The sequence below is a fragment of the Sorex fumeus genome, unplaced genomic scaffold (assembly GCF_029834395.1).
Source record: "Sorex fumeus unplaced genomic scaffold, SorFum_2.1 ptg000037l, whole genome shotgun sequence".
NCBI lineage: Eukaryota > Metazoa > Chordata > Mammalia > Eulipotyphla > Soricidae > Sorex > Sorex fumeus.
The window spans coordinates 63,482,392-63,501,880 of NW_026606094.1; the positions used below are offsets into that span (position 1 = coordinate 63,482,392).

Consider the following 19,489-nt stretch of genomic DNA (forward strand, 5'->3'; position numbering starts at 1 on the left):
CTAAACATCATTGGGTGTGGTAAAAAAAAGAAAGATACTGAGATATATGTGTTTTGTAGGTAACTATCTATGTGTTTGTAGATGGATATGATGTCTGTAAGTGTATTTTAAACATTGGAAATTAACAGAAGTTCTGCTTTTTTAAGCAACATTTATAAATTCTTTTTGAGTCAGTTTTGTTTGTTTATAAGTCATTTCACTTATAAGTCATTTCACTTATAAGACAAACCAAAAGCAGATTTCATGTTTAACCCAAATCACACCATTAGTTGTTGGTAAAGTCTGGATAATCTGGATAATTCAAGCCTTTCTTCTTGAGATAGACATTTAAATTTCAGATTTTTTTTTCTATATAGAAAATTATAAGCAAGGATTTTTTTTAAGGGTTTGGTTTTTTTCTTTTCTTCTTTCCTTTCTCACGGGAATATGGTATTAAAGCTAATTTTGTTTTCTTTTATCCCAAGTGGCAGTGGTTTGGTTGCTAAGTAATTGTTCCAATTATTACAATTTTTGTGTCTAGCAAAGCCATAATTTAATGTAGTTATTTAAATTTTATTTCAAACTTTTGGGCCAGAGTGATAGCATAGCGGGTAAGGCGTTTGCCTTGCATACGGCTGACCCGGGTTCGATTCCTCTGCCCCACTCTGAGAGCCCAGCAAACTACTGAGAGTATTCCTCAGCACAGCAAAGCCTGGCAAGCTACCCATGATGTATTCGATATGCCAAACACAGTAACAAATCTCACAATGGAGACATTACTGGTACCCGCTCGAGCAAATCCATGAACAACGGGAGGACAGTGCTACAGTGCTTCAAACTTTTAATAATAGATTCCACATATTTTTGTATCCAAAATTTACCCATTTTTTGCCTCAGGTTTTAAAAATAGTGTAATTCTTGTTAGTTTCACACACTTAGAAACTCATAGTAGCCTTTAAGTACTTCATTAAGTATTTCCAGTTGTATATAGTATTTTATGATTAAATTGAATGGGTCAAATTGTCATCTTTTGAATGAAGATAATATGGAAGAAACTGTTGTTTGGGAGCATCAATTACTGTGATCAGGAACTTTGTTTTATTTCATTTTTTCTCTCTCTGCCTCCTCCCCACCACCCTGGTGGCAACGCTTCTCAGTTATTTCAAGGGCTAATACTTATTTCTGCTGTAGTAAACGTACAAAAAGTTAAGATTTTACTTCTTGAAATGGTTTGCTTTGGAGAGGGTAGAGGTTTAGGTCTCACCACATTGGGGAAATTGCTTCTGACTTGGTGCTTGCGGGACCATGGTGTTGGGAATCAAACCTAGAGGCTCACACTTCTTCAGTTTTTAAACATTCCTTTCTCATCTCTTGCCAATTAGCATGACTAAGTGACCATGAAGTAATTGATGTCACTTTGTGAGGTACTAGTAATATAAAATACTAGTTTAAAAATAGTAATATAAATTATATATATTTGTTGTCTTTTTTTGCGTGCAGAAATTAAAATGACGGAATATATATAATGGTTGATAAGAGGAACTGCACTGTAGCACTGTCCTCCTGTTGTTCATCCATTTGCTCTAGCGGGCCCAGTAACATCTCCATTGTGAGACTTGTTACTGTGTTTGGCATATCGAATACGTCACGGGAAGCTTGCCATGCTTTGCCGTGTGGGCAAGATACTCTCGGTAGCTTGCTGGGCTCTCCGAGACGGGTAGAGGAATTGAACCCAGGTCAGCAGGGTCAGCTGAGCGCAAGTCAAACGCCCTACCCACTGTGCTATTGCTCCAGCCCTGATAAGAGGAAATGTAGAAATAATTTAAAATAATGTGTGTGTGTGTGCGCGCACATTCTCCATACCTGTTGGTGCTCAGGGCTTACTCCTTGCTTTGTGCTCAAGGATAACCCCAGATATTGCTCAGAGGACTATATGTGTGGTGCCAGTAATCAAACCAGTGTCTACCGTAGAGTAAGCATCTTAGTTACCCTGTGTTCTCTGGCACCTGATTATAATTTTACAGGAAATTTATTCCTTGCCTACACACGTCTTTAAATTATTTTGTTTAGTCTCATACAAAGTGCACAAACAAATCTCCTAGTTTAGCTTTTCCCTAGAAATGAGTTTCTAAAATATCAGTCACATTGCGAATTCATCATATATGTGAATCAAACTTTAGCTTATGTTCTAATCTTGTCTCACTCCCCATATATGTCAGATTTATTTGTGACTAAGGAAGTCAGTTAAAACACAAAAAACTAAGACACTTTCCCCAAATATGTGCTCGTTGATGCTCTCTTCATCTTGATTGGAAGAGAAAAAAAAAGATACTATACCTGAATTACCCTAGAACTGAAAATGAGGCTCAGTTGCATGGGAGAGCATGTAGGATGGTTCTTACATGGTTAGAATCAGAAAATGTCTTACCAGTTAACCTACACCTGAACATAGAAAACAGGTATTTCCTAATTGCTCTATTTGCTGTTTAGAAGTGTAGCTTAAAATAGTCATCTATGGAATACACAGTCCATGGTAGCTTAACAGTGCTGGCCCAAACCTCCATTGGCCCTGAACTGTGTAGTTATTTTAAGCTGTGACCCAAGAACTGACAGGGCATACTGTACCCTTGTAACACTGAATGCCCGTTCTGTATTTCCACAGCTTGACACATCAGTTATAAACTTTCATGTAATTGTGACTCATTCTAGGATTTGGGGACTCCTTATACTCACCTGCACAAGCTACTAACTTAATTTTTTATATCAGACTTTACTGAAATAAATATTGTAGGGTGAAACAGTTAAAATACAAACCTACTGGGCTGGAGAGATAGTATAGCGGGTGGGGTGCTTGCCTTGCATATGACCAAACTGGGTTTCATCTCCAGCACCTCATAGTATCTCCCAAGCCCTTCCAGGAATAATCTTTGAGTGCTGAGCCAGGAGTAAGCCCTGGGTTTGGGCCATCAGAAGTCAAAAAGTAAAACCCTCTCCCCCTGCTCTACATGAAGGTACAGAACAGTCGTTGAAATAAAAGCACATAGAAATACCATGCTGATACATACTAAAAGTAAATTGAATGGATAAGAGGTAGTAACTCTGAAATTAAATCAGGATGAAGTTTGTGAAACGCTTCACAAAGCCAGGAGTCTTAATTGATTCTTTTAAAGGGTGGGCAGAGGGCAGCAGGGAATCAAAACAAGTAGACCAGGGAAGTCAGGCATTATAGGCTACAGAAAAAATAGGTGCAAAAGAGAGGAAGAGGAAATAGTTTTACATATTTAAGAAAGATTAGTCTGAGAGGAATTGAAAAAAGATGGAGTTGGCAAGGTTGATAGACTTTGTAGAATGACAATGTCAGACTCAGTCTGGTGACAGATCAGTGAAAGGTTATGTAAATGTGTACATTTTTGAAGGATTAGATGAAAGAGATTTATTTATAAAGTGATTTGTTTTATTGTCTAGCAGGCATAAGAAATAGATAAGGCATCTTATGGCCCTCCTAATAGTGCAATATCAGTGGTGGAAAATCTGACTTGGGTATAAAGTGTGTGTTTTAAAAGACTAAGAAAATGATTGACAGCATTTGGTGCATGGATATAGAGGGAAATAATGCAGTTTTCTCTAGTTTCCACAACATTTTCATTTAAAAATTTATTGAAATTATTTTAGTTTTTGAGTATAAATGTTCGTATATTTTAGAGGTAAATATAACCACACCATACCTCTATCATCAAAATCTCAATAGCCCTGCAGTGGACCTTCTCTTTCAGCTTCCATTCCCCTTTCCAATAACATCAGTTCTTTTATCAGTCTGTTTTTATTGAACATTTTGTTTCCCGTGCTTTGTTTTTCTATATCCCACCTCTGTGTGAGAGCTTCTCATATTTTCTTTCCCCTTCTGACTTACCATAACCCTGTCCAGTTTCATATGTTGTAGGAAAAGGATGATAGTACCATAACTTTCTTATAGTTGAGTGTGAGTACAGAAAATGACTAGACTCAAGGTAACAGTCAATCTTTTGGGACCTAAAGGAGAAAATTGAATCCAGAAAAGTAAGAGAGCAGTCAGAGAGGGGTAGTATGTACTAGCAGTTAAGAGGAATCTCTAAGTGTTATTATAAAGATGAGTTGGAGAGTGAATTTTCAGAAAAATCTATTTAATTTTGTGTTTAACTTATTTTATAAGACATTAGAGCTGTGCTATTCAGTATGAAAGCTAGTTGTCACGTGTTACTATTCAAGGCAAAACTAATTTAAGTTAAAAATTCATTTCTTACTTCGCACTAACCACATTTCAAGTGCTAATATCTACACAAGAATATTGATTTTCATTCTGGACATTCTTGATACAGAATATTTTTACTATTGCAAAAAATATTTTAGGACGGGTGTACATTTTAAGCTTAGGGAATGCTTAGTAAATCAGATCTTTTAAAAGAATAAGTAAATCATGAAAACATTGACTTAATGAATGTAAGATGCACTTGGGAAGATATAAAAAGAGAGGAAGAGAAGCTTGTCCTGGGTGCTTTTTAACTATGATTACTTTTTGTGAGAGGGCCTGTTTGCCCAGGTACTGTACTTGGTGTATGTACCATAGGGCTAAAGAAGGTGTTTAAGAGTATTGGACAGGATAGAAATCAGATTAGTTCTGATGTAGTGTGTCACACTCAAAATTAAAGGAAACTCATTTTCCATGAAAACCCAATCATTTACTAAACCAATGAGAGTTTTTGTGAGGAAACTTTCCTTAAACTAGGTGATACAGAATAATTTAGGTTGATTAACCAGAAATGAGCCAACATGTGAGATAAAAGTTTTGTGCGACAAAGATCAGAATCCCGTATGTTATGTTCAAAGAAGTGCAGGTAGTTTCACTTATTCGCATGTTCTAACCAGGGTTCATGGACTAGAGTTACGGTGGCAAGGACCAGAGAGTCCTCCCTTGCCACGGTAAGGAATTTAAACTGTACCCTGGAAGCTATGGAAAGCCTTTCAGGGACTTTAAGTGAAATATATATCATCATCAAATTTGCACCTTAGGTTGTACAGTGTGAACATGGATAAAGGACACTAATTTTCAAGAAGATTGGACAATAGGAAAATCAAACTAGTAGAGAAGCAATGGAGTTTGGGGGGAAAACAGTATGTTTTCTGAGGTGATAATAGAACTGCCTTCATAAATGGCAGAAAGTCTAAGAGCCAAGGGATTAGTAAAGGAGTGTGTGGACAGGCGGCTAGAGAGCAGACTGAAGGTAAAGATGAAATTTAAAAGTGTAGGTATTAAGAACAGCATGAGGGTAAATGATGGTGGAGAAAAGGCCACTCTGGGTTCACCTGTTGGAGTAGAGCAGTTATAAGAATTTTGAGTTGAGATTGTTGTGCATGTAAGGAACCTATTGAGCTTAGAGGTAATTTTCCTTTACAAACCTGCTTCCCCTCTTGAGTTCCTCTTGGTTAATGGTTTCTGCCTCCTCCTATTGTCCCTCTCAGTTAATGGTTTTAGCCTCCTTCTATTGTCGTAACCAAAATCCTTACAGACCAATTTGATGTTCACAACAGTGATTTTAATCAAGATCTGTGGTTTTATTCCTAAACTTTGGAGTTGGGCAGACTTTACTTCAAGTCTTGATTTTGCCCTTAAATCTTGATTAAGTGTTCTCCAGATTTGATTGTCTTCCTCTCTAAAATGGCAATAGTTACATTACTGGAGTGGCGTAATGCATGTTTGTCAGAGTTTAGAACACATAGGTTTTACCAAGTGCTAGTAGGTGTTTTTATAATCATTCTTCTATCCTGTTCTTTCTTTCTTTCTCTATCAGGTACACCCACCATCTTAAGGTGAAATAGCTTAACTGGTTTCTCTGATGGATTTTTCACATCTTGTTGCATACTTGAATTCCAGAGTGTTTCTAAAACCCAAATTTGATTATGCCGTCTTTCCCCTTCTTCAGAGCCTTCACGGGTTTCTAGTTTCAGGTTTAACAGATTATAAAAACTTTAATATATTTCATTTTCAAGAGGGGAGAGAGCCTACTGTAGATCAGAGTTTTTGATAGAGGCCATCTCAGTTAAATTAAGGTATCTGTGGTGACTTAATGTCTAAGGAACTACAGTAAACTTTGAATTCTAATTAAAGGTAATCATTAAAAGGTAAGGTAAAGGCCCTCCCGTTGATCGTCGATTTGCTCGAGCGGGCCCAGTAACGTCTCCATTGGAGACTTTGTTGTTACTGTGTCTGGCATATTGAATACTCTCGGTAGCTCCTTTATTTTCTTTACCATCATCTTTTAAAAATTTTTTTTTATTAGTGAATCACTGCTTTCACCAGCATCTTAAATGAGTATAATGCAATAAATTTTAATGGGCTGTAGGGAAACTTTAAAATATATTGCAAGGACTGGAGCGATATCACAGTGGGTAGGGAGTTTGCCTTGCACGCGGCTGACCTGTGTTCAATTACCAGCATCCCACATAGTCCCCCAAGCACTGGAGTAATTCCTGAGTGCAGAGTCAGGAGGAAGGAACCCCTGACTGAGCATTGCTGGGTGTGACCCAAAAAGCAATAAATAAATATACTGCAATTCTTTTTTTAAGGAAATATTCCTTAAATAGTCAAACATTCCTGGGGTCATTTGGTTATATAACTTAAAGGGGTTTCTATGGCCAAAATTTCCCCTTAGAGATAATGGATAGAAAATAATTACCTAATCTGAATAAACATCAGAATAAGTAGAATAACTAGAATTAAGAGAGTAGTGCAAGTCTTTCCCCCAGTTTATCTATGCATTCCTAGCAGTTGGTAAGTGAACGATTTAATACATGGTTATTGTGGTTAATTGATCAAAATAGATGAACAAAAGTATATGAAATACATTGGATTATTTGTGTCATCCTTAGTTATGAGAAAAAGAACATAAGTGTTTTTATTTGAATACCAATTATTTTATCACTGAAAACTGCTATTGTTATTCTGTGTTAAAATAATTTTGCACAAAAATGCAATTTTATTACAAACCAAAACAAGAATTTCATGATTAGGGCTGGGGAGATAGTACAGCGGGTAGGGTACTTGCCTTGCACACAGCTGACCTGGGTTTAATCCCCAAAACCTCATATGGTCCTCTGAACCCCACCAGGAGTAATCTCTGAGCACTTTTAGGTATAACCCCAAAACAAACAAAAACATTTCATCATTAAAAGCTCTTTTAAGTAATAGACTTTGGATGTAATACTGCTGTGTTGGATAACATTGGGTTGTCCTTGTTCCTCCCTCAGGGAGCTTAAGGTTTATTGAGTTACTGCCACAACAGTGCCCCTGAAGCACAACCAATTCCATCAAGCACTAATAATTCTATATTGCCTTTCTCTTTCCTTTATGTCACTTGCGTGGTTTAGCAATGTCTCTTTTGTATAGACACAGGAAGATAGTTCGTGCTATGCTTTGTAACCTGGAAGTTAATTGACTCCAAAATAATATTTACTCGTGAGCATCCATATTTACCTAAACCTCAGTTTCCCTTAGTTCCTGGCACTCCTTTTTGAGAAGTCCCGACGAAGGGACTGGATGGACCCAGGGCAAGCATATCACTGTCCTCCAGTTGTTCATCAACTTGCTCGAGCGGGCACCAGTAATGTCTCCATTGTGAGACTTGTTGTTACTGTTTTTGGCATATCGAATACGCCATGGGAAGCTTGCCAGGCTCTGCCTTGTGGGCAAGATACTCTCAGTAGCTTTTCAGGCTCTCCGAGAAGAATGGAGGCATCGAACCTGGGTCAGCCACATGCAAAGCAAACGCCCTACCCACTGTGCTATCTATTATTACTTAGTTTCTCGCACAGCACAGCAAGAAACTAAGTAATAATAGAAATTATTGATGATCATAAAATTAGTGTTAGTAGGTAGTGATACTTAGCATGTCATGTATGAAGTACATAAAATGTGCCTGTTTCCTCTAGATTGAAGATATATCCACTTCTGTAGAATTATATTTCTAATATCTAGAATATTATTGCCTTCATTGTATCTTTCTAAATAACAGTGACACTACTTATAGCTGGTTTTTGTATTTGGTTTTATTGTAATACTTCAGTAGTTATATATTACATTATTTGGAAAGTTGTCTCTAAGCCAAAGCGCATAAAGAAAATATTAGAGTTTATTTTAGTAACTAAATAAGATGTCTATTAAAAAGTATGCATATATATCATATGCATGTGTTATAAATATGTTAATTTGTGTAGCCAAGGTAGTTTTACTGGTGCTAAATAGTGAAGAAAGCTCAGACCATTGGCATTTGTTTTCTTAATCAGAATTCTCTGCTTGCTTTTTAGTTTTGCTTAGATGCCTTTACTAAGTATGTTCATTCAGTTGAAATATGCTAGTGCTTCCTCACATTTTCTTGAATTTGGTAGCTATTAAATCATTCATGACACTAGGGTTCATTTAAAGAAAATTCCATGTCTGCTCTTCATAAATAATGGCAACCTCTCTGCTACTCTTTTGGAGAAAATAATTTTAAGTACTGCCTACTCTACCTCTCTGGAATTGCCTTTCCTTCCTATTTTAGAGAGGTTCAGAACAGTAGCCCCTTCAAACTTAAAACTGATAGCAGGTATTAATTATTTTTAGTAACTTGCAGTTGTCTGATCTAGATATATAGTCTAATATCTATCAGGCATTATATATATATAAAATATATATGTTGAATTTCTGATCCATTTTAGATGTATGACTTGTAAATTAAACTCCCAATAAAAAGATAATGAAAATCTAGAAGTAAATGTATATATAGTTTGATAAGAACAGCTTTCTTATCGAGTCTGGGTAAAAGTCATATTGGAATAATGATTTTAATCCTGCCAACATGGATTTCTACAGGGCTTATTTGAAAGGACCAGGGAGGTAGCACAGTGGTAGAGCACTTGCTTTGCAGGGGGTGAGGCCCTGAATTCAGTTCTTTGCATCACATATATACATGTACACACACATAGAACTTCAAATAGAACTTTTACACTGATGGTGGGGAGGAGAGTGAGGGGGCAGAGGAAGGGAGATAGGGAGTGGGGTTGGGGGAGAGAGAGAGAGAGAGAGAGAGAGAGAGAGAGAGAGAGAGAGATGAACTTGGGACTGAGAAGATGGGTCAGGGGTGAGTTTCACAGGGAGTGGCCCTTGGTTCTACTTAAAAGTTAGTTGTACTGTACCTCATGGTGTTCCACTAACAAAATTTTTTTTTAAAAAAGTTCAAATAATGGAAAATAGGCACTGGTGGAGGGTTGGGTACTGGATCATTGTATAACTGAAACCCAAGCACAAAAATTTGTAAGTCTACAACTGTACCTCATGGTGTTTCACTAATAAAAAATTTTTTTAAAAAGTTAGTTGTAATTCTCTATTGTCTCCAAAATTCAGTAGTCTTTGGGGGAAGAAGTAGCCAACTAACTCTTCCCAGTACAGGGCTCTAGATTCAGACTGAGGTGTTAAGTGAGGGTTTATGGTGACTTTTGGAAGGTTATATGTCCTTTCAGCCCTAGGAGAGAATATAAGATGACAAAGTACAAAATATTTGTTTAATATTGGCTATTTTTTTCCTTTCTTTCTTTTTTTTTTTAATTTTTTTTTATTAGTGAAACACCATGAGATACAGTTGTAGATTTACAATTTTTTTTGTGCTTGGGTTTCGATTATACAATAATCAAATACCTATCCCTCCACCAGTGCCCATTTTCCACCACCATGGATCCCAGTATCCCTCCCATCCCCCATCCCCCCTATCCCACCCTGCCTCTGTGGCAGGGCATTCCCTTTTGTTCTCTCTCTCCTTTTGGGTGTTGTGGTCTGCAAAAGAGGCATTGAGTGGCAAACATGTTCAGTCCATAGTCTACTTTCAACATGCATTTCCCCTCCTTTTGGGAGGATCTTCCAAACACCCTTTATTTGGGAGGATCTTCCAAACACCCTTTATTTGGTGCTCCCTTCTCTATCTGAGCTACCCTTTCCCCTAGAATGCCCGGCTGGCCTCTAAGTTATGCTATTTTGTGAACTCATTTAACATAAATGATTTTTACATGACAACTATTCTCTTAATTGGGGATTGGAGGGATGATCGTGATAACCATAATAAGAACTAACCGCTTCCTTTAAGAGGAAAAGCCATAAAGTTCTTACAGAAATTGAACAAGTCCTTTCCTGCTCTATTCCTCTGTGTCTTTAGTCTCTCATTTCTGCCTTAGCAATAAGCTTTCTCAGGGTAATAACTCTTACTACAGCCTCTCTATATGCTCTTTTCATGGCAAGTCATTTCATCTCTATGAGAACTTCTTTGCTTCTCCTTTACACTTAATTCAGTTCCTCTATAGTATTTAACTTTTTAAAAACTATTATTTCATATTTTGGTTGTTGGGCAACACTCAGTGTGCTCAGGATTGAACTCCTACCCTCTACTAAGCATTTCTCACTGCTTGAGGAACCACATGTGGTGCCGTGAATCAAATCGGGCTTGTGTTGTGTGAGGCAAGCACCTTAAATACTGTACTGTCTTTCCTGCCCCATGCTAATAAAATCTTAAGCGTGTTTGCATTGAGTTTGTTTGCCATACAGGTCAGTTTCAGGTAATATTTATCTGTCCAGCAGCATTAAATACATAAGAGATATGCAGTAAAGGTTTTTCAAGTAAATAAATTTATAAATTTTTTACACTATTTTCTTTCAAAGAAGTCTGAGTGACTGCTATATGGTTGAACTTAATAGGTAATAGTTTCTGATGTATTATAGTTAGCATTCCTCTTGGGTGTTTAGAATATTTCATACTTGTGCTCAGTGTCTTGCATATACCCCCTTAGTTAATTCTCACTATTAATTCTAAGTTAATTATCCCTCTCCTAAAAGGGAGAAACTTCACTGAGTTAGTACTCAGATTTATGTGCTCCAGATTAAAGCTATTTAATCTGTATATTCTGCTAAACTGTTGTTCCTTTTCAGTAATTCAGCATTTGTTTATTAAGTATGTTTGATACGTGGTATGTAAGTTATTCTGGAAGTCATTGCTAATATAATTTACTTTAAGAATTGAGAACGGGGGGGGGGGGGTGTTAGAGCGATAGCACAGTGGGTAGGATGTGTGCCTTGCACGCGGCCAATTGGGTTGGATTCCCAGCATCCCATATGGTCCCCTGAGCACCGTCAGGAGTAATTCCTGAGTGCATGAGCCAGGACTAACCTCTGTGCATTGCCAAGTGTGACCTAAAAATAAAAACACCAACAACAAAAAAGAATTGAGAAGGGGCCAAAGAGGCAGCTCAGTAGGCAAAACCCATGCCTTGAATGCTGGAGGTCTGGTTTCAATTCTTGTCTACCACATGGTCTACCTGAACACTGCTTAGAATGAACCCATTTGCTGAAGGCCGGGCCAGAGGGGACCCAAAATGGGGAGAAAAGAAATTGCAGAGAGCACTGATATTAATATTCTCAAGCTATGTCTTCTGTTCAGAATAAAAAAGTGGAGTTCTTGGTACAGATTTATTTTGTAACAAGCCTAGTTTTTAAATCTCAGAATATTATTTTACCTGTCAAACATATTAAAGCCTATTCCAACTTATATTACTCCTTTTACATGTGTTTGGTTTCTGGGGTTTCCCTGGCTCTGCACTCAGGAATCACTCCTGGTGAGCTTGGGGGACCATATGGTATACCAGGGAAATGAGCATGGGTTGACCTCATGCAAAACAAATATCCTATCTACTGTACTATTGCTCTTGCCTCAGCACCTTTTTATTACTCTTTGTAAATGCTTTAATTCACAGTCACAAGTCAAAACACATGATTGTTTCCTTTTACCTCTGATCTGAAATATCCTTTTTTATTGCATCTTGAATGTTCATATGTACACACACCTATTTTATATCAAATGTTCATATATACACACACCTATTTTATTTCTTACAAGTTGTACTTTGTAATGTTGAATCAGCTAGCAGAATTTTATGGAAATTATTTCCTGATTCATTAACATTTCATGGATTAAATTTTATAAAAATAAGCACATTTTCAATAATGATTTTTTCCATGTAAGGGCAGAGATTTCTATTTTATTTTTTTTCCAGATTCCTATTCTTATTTTGTACAGTTTGGTTAAATATTTTTCCAAGACCTTAAATAGTTTCTAATAATATTGAATCTTATGTATTCATCATTCTTACAATTGTGAATGGGCTAATTTTTCTTTTTTATATTGATTGTTAATGTGTGAAGAAAAACTCTGAATTAGTTATGTTGATACTGTATGTTGATATTTATGTCAATTATTCATGTTTATATTGGTCATTATAATATGTTTGTTTTGAGAATTTGTTCTACTAAGATTTTCCCTTTAGAAGCTTTTTTTTCTCGCAGTCTTAATATACTGGCTTATAAATTCTACACAACAGAGGTGGAATTAGAAATTTCTTTTTTTTCTTTTGCTTTTTGGGTCACACCCAGCAATGCTCAGGGGTTACTCCTGACTCTGCACTCAGGAATTACTCCTGGCGGTGCTTGGGGGACCATGTGGGATGCCGGGGATTGAACCCAGGTCGGCTGCGTGCAGGGCAAAGACCCTACCTGCTCTGTACTATCGCTCTGGCCCCTAGAAATTTCTTCTATTAAAAAACAGTGAGATGCTAAGTTTTATCTTATATTTTTTAATTATTACTCAATATTTTTGTGTATGAAATGCAAGTGTACTCTCATATAACTCTAACAGAAAAATAAATAATGCTAACTTTTGGTGGGTAAGGGGGTGAAGGTGGCACTGTTGGGGATCAAAGCCTTGGGCTTCAGATGTAAGGCTTCACTGCTGACTACTATTCGAGCCCACAAATACAGCTTGTTATGTATACTTCTGTAATTTTATACATATTTCTGTAATCTTTTATATCTTTTGAGATAATCATTTCAGTTATAAGACTATCCATTGAGAATAAGGAAAGCTTATTAAAGTTGCTCATTATTTGTTAAGTATTACTGAAGTGAAAGTTTCACAACATCTTATATCTTATACTAGAATAATGATTTTGTAGATTATAGTGTATGTAAATGGAAGAATAGTGCATAACCATTAACATTTGATTCTGTATTTGCATAACCATTTAAATTTGATTCTGTATTTGTAACCATTATTAAGAAAGACTATTATGTAGAATTATTTATGTAGAACTATATCGTCATCAAAATGTGCAGAATAGAGATTAGAAGCAAATGTATCAAAATGATAATTGTGATAAGCAGTGGCTAATCTGTGACTCATCACCAGTATATGAAAGATTTTTCATTTTAACCAGGGGTTGAACTTAGGGCTTAAGCATGTGGGGCAAGTGTTCTGCACAGCCACATCCCTGATCATGTCTGTGTCTGGTTTTATATTCTCCCTTATACTTTTAGAAAGTACTTCATGAGTACAGTTTACTTAAATCAGTAGAAACAAAAACAGTGCATATATCTGTAGCACTAATCTGTCATTACCGTCCTCAAAATAGGTAGAGTGGTGGGGTGTGGCTCCCATGTATAAGGGTCTTGAGTTTCAATTCTGGCAGTGCCAAAAGGGAAAGAAAGAAAATGGGGAGAGAGAAATGTGTGTGCGCACTTGTGTGAGTTCTGGAAGATGCTGTGTTCCTTTTCTAGTTAGGTCTGTTGTTCTTCCTTACCTACATTTAAATTTCTCTAAGATCTTACTACTCTGTGAAGATAAGTAGACTTGGTTGGTGCTAAAAGAAAATGTATCTGAAATGGAAGAATTTCTCTCAAATACTCACTCTAGATTTTCCTCACTATTTAGCAGTCTAAAATTATGCTATCCATTCCCAGTTAATCTTGGAATAGTTTTGATACCTGTAAAAATAAAAGGGCAGAACCACATACATACATCTACCATGATATTTTAATTACTCCAGGTAGCCTTGGAGTATTTTTGCTCTGGCATCATGAAAGCAAGAGAAAAAAAAGAAGGGTCATCTTGGTTGATTCACACTATGTTGCATAATTAATATCTCTTTTTTTTAAAAAAAGTGAGACAAAGTCATGTAGTTTGCCACAGCAAAATGGAACCTGAGAATATCAGGCTGAATGAAGTCAGTCAGAATGGAAGGGGTAGGTACAGGATGTAGTTATGTGTCGCTCATATGTGGGAAACACAGCAAGGTACAACAAAGGGCCAACACCATCTCAAAGATAGAACTGATCCACAGGATTGAGTTTGGGCTTGGGGTAGAATGGTAGGGGCTTTAGGGAAGGGAGGTGGGTACATTGGTGATGGGTGTGGTGTTGGAATTGTGTGCACATGAACCATCATTAATAGTGTTTGTAAAGCACAGTACCTCGATCAATAAAGAACCTTTCAAAAATAAAGTAGAATATATGCATCAGTTTGCTCAAGCGGGCCCAATAACGTCTCCAGTTTGAGACTTACTGTGTTTGGCATATAAATATGACACGGGTAGCTTGCCGGGCTCTCCCAAGAGGGGCGGAGAAATCGAACCCGGCTCGGCCGGGTTGGTTGCGTACAAGGCAAATGCCCTACCACTGTGGTATCACTCCAGCCCAGAATATATGCATATTTTAAAAAAATTAAATTGATGTATTAGTTTCAATAAGAATAGGTTAGAGATCAGAGTTTAGAGAAACAGGAACATTTAAATTTTTTAACTGTTTTATAACTATATTTAGCTTGTTGCTACATATAGTTGATTGTCTTAGCTATTTTTTCCATTTCCTGGTGGTGCTCAGGGACCTTTTGTGTTGTTGGGGCTCAAACCTGGGTCAGTCACATGCAAGGCAAGCACTTTATCTGTTAGGCTATCTCTAGCCCATTTTTAGCAGTGCTGTCAATTGGAATATTTCGTAGTATCTACCAAATTACCAATTTTTGTTTGACATATCAAAGTCCAGTAAACAATTTTTCTGTTTTTTTTTTTGAATGCTGCCTTACATTTCCTATTGAGCTATGAGTGGTATAGTCTCATTTATGAGAACCTATTTTTCTTGTTAGTAAGTTATGGTATATAAAGCTCATCATGTTTTAACAGTTAATCTTTAGAAAAAAAATTTCTTGTAATCTATAAATAAAAGTTTATTAACTATAAATTATAGTATTTATATATAAATGTGTATACACATATAAGCTACATATATATAATTTATAAACTATATATATATACAGTAAACCACAACCAGAAGTCTAATATAGCAATCGTTGTAGGAATAGAAGACAATAGTAAGTTTAATTAGCTTCTCAAAGACAATGATTCATGACCTACTTGGAAAGAGAAAATTTCTTTCTATACACATTCACTGTTGTTTGTTGATATAATGAAATTATGCACCGGATACTGTGTAAAAGTAGGGAAGAAATATCTTACCCAACTCAGAGGGACTTAAAAGAAATACTTTGTGAAGGGAGTATTAACATGAACTACGCTCTGTTTGATGAGTTAGCTTTTGTCACAGTAAGAGATATGTGGGATAGGAAAATGTGTTAGGTTCCAGGTTTTGTTTTTTTTTCTTTTTTTTCCAAGGATCCAGAGACACTCAAGCACTAGAGGAAATAGTTCAGAGTGACTGGTATTGAATGTGGGAATGGAGGAGGAGTACTGAATGTTGAAGCAATAAATACAAAGGAGAACTGGTTTATGGAGAGCTTTATATACTATACTAAGAAATGTTCACCTTATTATGGCTTCTTTGAGGACCTGCTGACTTTTGGGGCATGTGTGTGTTGGGGGGGTGGGTGGAATTTGAAAAGTACATAATTGGCATAATAGTATGAGGACATGCACTCATGTATAGGCAGTAGCACTGTAGCACTGTCCTCCCGTTGTTCATCGATTTGCTTGAGCGGGCACCAGTAACGTCCCACAACAAATTGTGAGACTTGTTACATATAGGAAGTAAGAAGGAGAAAATAGATTTAAAATTATTTGAAGAGGTAGATTTTGTGAAGTCTTGCTAATCAACATGAGTAAAATGTATATGGTAGAAAGAATAAATAACCTATGGCGTTTGCGAAACATAAAGTGGTGGCAAATTCTATATATGTCGGTTATTTTGTGACCTGGGTATTTTATTTTCTAGAACCCTAGTTTCTTCCACTTAAAATTGGCACAATACCCAGGCCATTTATGTGGAAGGAGTAGAGTAGTTTTTTAAAGCACCCAGTGAAATGTTCTTTCACATAGCAAACTTAAAAGGCTAGCTACAATTGCTGTGGAGGATGAAGATATGAGAGTCAAGAATGGCTTTCAGACTATCTGATTGGACACTCGGGAAAGTGGGATAACTCTTTTCGTTGTTAGAGTCCCTGCAAAAATAACTCTTTCCTCAGAAGATGACAATGAAAGATGAGAATAAGACCCTCATGAGAGATATCTGAGCAGAAAATACAAATTAGGGAGATAATCCACTTAAACACAGTAGTAAAGGCTGTATAACTAGAAGAATTAAAACAGAAGAGAATAGAAGTCAACTCCCAGAATAGTAGCCTGGGCAGAGCAGAACGAGAGAAGCTTGGGAAGGACATCATTGTGACAGGAGAGAAGCAGGAGGATCACTGATGGAGATGAGGATCAGTGAACATAAGAACAACAATTGGAGAAGAATATAAAATTAGTAACTCCAGTGCTTCCGGGGCATGATACTGGACCAAAGGAAAGGGTATTTTTGGATTTGCTAACATGGAATTATTATTAGCTTTCATGATTTTAATAGAGTGAGAAGAAGGATACCTAATTTCAATTTTTCAGTTTGAGGACAGAGAGAGAAAAATGTATTTATTGTAGATAATTTTTTCAAGACTCTGACTTAAATTTATATGTAAATGCTGATTATAAGGAGAGGAAGGGGTTTCTGAGAATGTAGAGAGCTTGGATTTCAGGGATCGTAGTCAATGATGTCAAATAAAACAACAATCTAAAAATCTCATTGAGAAACTAAGTGTATGGTGGATTTGGTCATTCACAGGTTTGTTTGTTTTTTTTTAATGAATAACAAGTTTTGCTCAGTGGGGATCACTTGAAAATGATTCTGCCTGAAAATAATATTAGAATATCTAATAATAATATTAGATAATATTTTTATCTGTGGCATTAATTTGAAGGATTAAATAGATAAGAGGCATAGATCCTATTTAGGCTGGTAGGGACAAAAATTTACATGGACCAGGATCATGTGTGATGGTCCTGCCAATGAGAAGTGAATACAAAAGATATTAATATACAAGCATTTATGGTTTGTCTGTCACTGGATATAAAAGGTAAAGAACTATCCTAAAAATTGCTTTTCAGATTTGGAGTTTGGTTTATAAGGAGAATCGTAATGACCTATACTGCTGCCGAATCATTAGTAGAAGAGTTAAATTCACTTTTAAAATTTTATTTTTAAGCTTCTGTTACTGACTGTTATGTGTGTCAGACAATGTTCCAGATACTGGTGATAGAGCAGTTAACAAAACAGTCAAAATACTTTTTATTATAGTAGTTTACAAAAGTAAAGCAAAACAAAGTGGGAGAAAAAAGTTAAAGGCCAAGATAATTTAAGGCAAGAAAGACTTGATGGCTGGTGACCTATTGATATGTATTAAGGGGAACAGTTAACATAATGTGATTAGGAATGTCATTTCTAAAGAGATGGTATTTGAACTGGTGCTAGAATATTACTAAGAATTTCTCTATGCAAAGATCTGGGTGCAGAGTCATCCTGCCTCGAATGGAAATTGTAGGCAAAGGTCTAGTATTATTCATTGAATAGCTTACTAAATATTTTAGGCTTTGAGGAAATAATTTTCATGATAAGATTTGAATCTAGTAAGGAAATGGCCACGGGACATTTGAGGGGAATGATGGGAGGAATTCCTAGCAGTTCTTTTGACTCAGTGAAGGGTCTCTTAAATGTTGCGCCATGAAAAAAGTGTCCAACTGCTGTATGAGCAGTGGCTGGAAAAATTCTGCCTGGGAATTTCTTAAAACTTCAGGGAATGTAAGGAATACTTGCTAACAAAAACACCTGCATCTGGGTTCAGAGCAATAGTACAGCGAGAAGGGTATTTGCCTTTCATGCGCTTAGCCAGGTTCAATCCCAGGTACCCGTGTGGTCCCCTGAGTCCTTCTAGGGGTGATTTCGAGTGCAGAGCTAGGAGTAAGTTCTGAACATTGCTGGGTGTGGCCCAAATACCTACCAACCAAACAGCCAACAACTAAAAAACCCCACAGAAACCCCTGCATCTACACGGCAATGAAGTGTCTTTTCTAATAGAATTCCCATTTCAGTAGGCCAGAGTGATAGTGTAGCATACCTGGGTTCAATCCCCAGCACTCCATTTGTTTCCCTGAGCCAGCCAGAAGTAAGCAGTGAGCATAGACAGGTATGGCACCAAAACATCCTGTTTCAGGAATGCAGTTTTATTTTTTTCCCACAATAATTTGAATAATTTGCTCAACCAGGATTATCATTTTATCTTCAGAGGGCTATTATTTTCCCAAACACTGAAAGGTAAATACTTTTGGGTAAGATAATGTAAAGTGATTTTTTGATGTTTCATAGATGAGAAATGGAAGTTATAGTGACTCACGTCCCCTCCCTTTAAAAAAAGTCTTGGGACCACACTGAGAGGTGCTGGGGAGCCACACCTACCCCTTTGTCCAGTGTTGCTTAGACCATCTGTGGTGCTGGGGATCATCTTGGCACATTGAGCTATCTCGAGCATTTTTATAATTGAGGACATAAAATCAAAAAAGGATCGTGGTTTGTTCTATTATGAGAGAGGCAGGAACACAGTGAGGACTCAGGAATGTCCCAAGTTATGGATAAGGAATTTACTTTGAAAAGTCAGAATCTGGGGCCAGAGGGCAAGTGCAGTGGGGAAGGGTCTGCCTTGCAGGTATAAACCCAGATTTGGCCCCTAGCACCACATAATGGTCCCCCAAGCCCCTCTTGGATAAGTCCTGAGCTGTATGTGGCCCACCGTCCCCTCCCTCACCCCCAAACAAAAAAATTCAGAATCTGTACTAATTGAGCACCTTATTCTGATAGGCCAGCCGGATTGTGTTGTGGAGATACAGCTCTTTAGGGTATGATTTCTCACTCTGGATAGGGTTAACTGTCCCTGCCCCATACACAAACACAGTGGAAGCCCCCACCTAACACCCTCTGTTTACCACTCCTGCTGGATATTACCTCCTTTGAGTGAGTGTCTTCAACACAGGCTCCAAATCCTGGGGTTAGGCAGTGTTTGCTCTTCCAGAAACAACTGCTATGAAGAACCTGAGGTCTTCGGTACAGAGCAGAGTAGTGGGGCTGGCTGCACTTCCAAGGGAAATTCCACCTAAAGCTGTTTGAAGCCTTTTGGAGGAGAGAAGGTACCAGCTTGCCATGTCTTCTTTCTTCATTTCTTATCCTTGAGAATTTGTAGACGGGGGCTGGAATGATAGTACAGTGGGTAAGGGAGTTGCCATGCATGTGGCCTACCTGTTCAATCTCTGGCAC

At 37.2% G+C, this 19,489-nt stretch overlaps 1 protein-coding gene across 3 annotated transcripts in view; it reads left to right on the forward strand.

Annotated features, from left to right (window-relative positions):
• The window catches only part of SP4 (Sp4 transcription factor), a 72,234-nt gene that overhangs the window by 21,763 nt on the left and 30,982 nt on the right, over positions 1-19,489 (forward strand). The gene's annotated exons all lie outside the window — the stretch shown is intronic.